Source organism: Triticum aestivum, chromosome 7A, assembly GCF_018294505.1.
Source record: "Triticum aestivum cultivar Chinese Spring chromosome 7A, IWGSC CS RefSeq v2.1, whole genome shotgun sequence".
Lineage (NCBI taxonomy): Eukaryota > Viridiplantae > Streptophyta > Magnoliopsida > Poales > Poaceae > Triticum > Triticum aestivum.
In genome coordinates, this window is record NC_057812.1 from 490,705,093 (window position 1) to 490,707,161 (window position 2,069).

A 2,069-nucleotide genomic window follows, 5' to 3' on the forward strand; every position below is an offset into this window, starting at 1 on the left:
TCATATGTCTGTTCCGGCTTATTCCGCAAGCCAATACTTTGTTTTGTTTTGAGTTGTGGTATTCGAGTTGCTTCGGAGTCAAGTGTTGATTCCATACCTTTTCTAAGCGGTGTTCTCATATTTCTATGTGAATACTTATCCTTCTCGATCATCGAGTTTGTCTTTTCAATTTCTTTTCAACCGGTGTGCTCCTCTTCAAATGGATCCAATCTTGTCAACATTCACAAGATCAATTATCAGTTCTTCTCAACGGTGTTTGTTTCATCTGTCCCCAAGTTTCCTTTGTTTTCCCGCCCACCCACCCTTTTTCTTCAAGGACTCAGATGTCTTAATCAAGTATCCTTTTATTCATGTGAAGTCTCTCCATTCTTTTCCGTCAATATTCTTACCCGGTGGTTATCAAGAAGATGTTCTACTAGTTCATCATTCTTCATTCTTTCCATCTCCGGCGGATCCAATAAAATCTTTGTTGATCATATCTTTTCCTCATTTCAATACCTTCTCATACCGGTGCACCTCTGAATCATCTAATCCTTGCTATTCATTTGTTTCGGAGTGTCGAAGATATCTCAGAAGATTCGTGTTTCCACTCTACATTCATTCAAGATCTTTTGAGGTAGTTATCTCATTCAAGCCATTTTAATTCAACCGGTGCATTCTCTCTTTTAAATCATTTCAACGGTGTTTCTTTTGAGTGGGCCCTAACCCACAGGTCTTTTTCCAGAATCTTACCTGACTCTTCTAATTTTCTCGGTGTTACTCTCAAATTCTTTTCCAAGTTCGACGTAAGAATGAGTTATCATCAGTCAAATGCTTTTCTCCAAGATCGGTTAAATTATTTTCATCGTTGGCTCAACTTTTCCATTTTTTCATCCCGGAGTATCTCAACAATTTGGTGGTGTTTCTCGTCGTCATTCTCAGATTTTGAAGTCAGAAGAAGATTTTCCCTCCAAATCATATTCGTTCTCTCAAGATTCATGGTGCTAGCTTGTTGCCATCCTCTCATAATTATTTTCAATTGTGAGAATCCATTTCACCCATCAGGAGATATTCAAGGGTTTTTTCAGTTCGATTATCCGGAGCCCATCATCTAAGATTTATTCATTCCAGTTTTCAGCTCTCATACTCTAAATCATATCGGTGTCTAAATCAAGGATTCTCTAATCAGCTCGTAATCTTTTCATTCTCATGGGTCTAAATTCTCTCAAGCATCTTCATTCATTTGCTAATTCTTCCCGGTGTTTTCTTTATCTTCTCATCGTTCATTTTAATTCTTACGGTGGTTCGTTCAAGAGTTCTCGTCATTCGTTATCATATCAATTTATTCGTTGTTTTCAAATTCTACCGGCGGTTCGTTGAAGACCTTCTCAAGTTTGCGATATATCTCTCTTAATCCCTTCTACGAGAATAAGTCGTATGCGTTCCGTTGCTTGTCATCAATTTAAATTGGTGAAGGATAAGCATAATATAATTCTTATTCTTGTTTCATCGAGTAAATTCAATTCCTTATTCCGGAGGCTCATCAAGCTCTTGGTTTTCAATTGTTCCATCTGCTCTTTTTCCCGGAGTTCCAACCTTTTCAATTATTTCACCATGGAGATTCATCTAAATCGGTACAAGGATTCACCTTGTGTTTTCAACTTCTCTTTCTTTCCATTTGATCATTCTTTTGTTTAACGGAGTTTGTCATGGAGGTTCTACATGATGATTCATAAAGGATTTAATTCCTTCTCGAAGTTTTTTATCGAGATTCTTTTCTAAGGAGCTCAAGTTTTCTTCATCTTGCAATCCGGAGTGCAATTCTTTCACGCATATCTTTTGAGGTGGTGTTATGTCATTCTTGATAATTTCCCTTTGTGCTGCGTGTTTCACAAGTTATCAAGATGAGGTATTTTAAATCCACCAATCTCGTCATTGGAGTTACCTTGGGTATATTTCACCTAAAGCTTTCCTTTAAGGACTGTCGCTCTTATGGTGTTTATTAATGATCAAAATTCTTCTTTTATCCTCCCGGTGAAATATTTGCTCGTCTCCTTGTTCATACCAATCCAATTCTTTTCCCGTGAGTG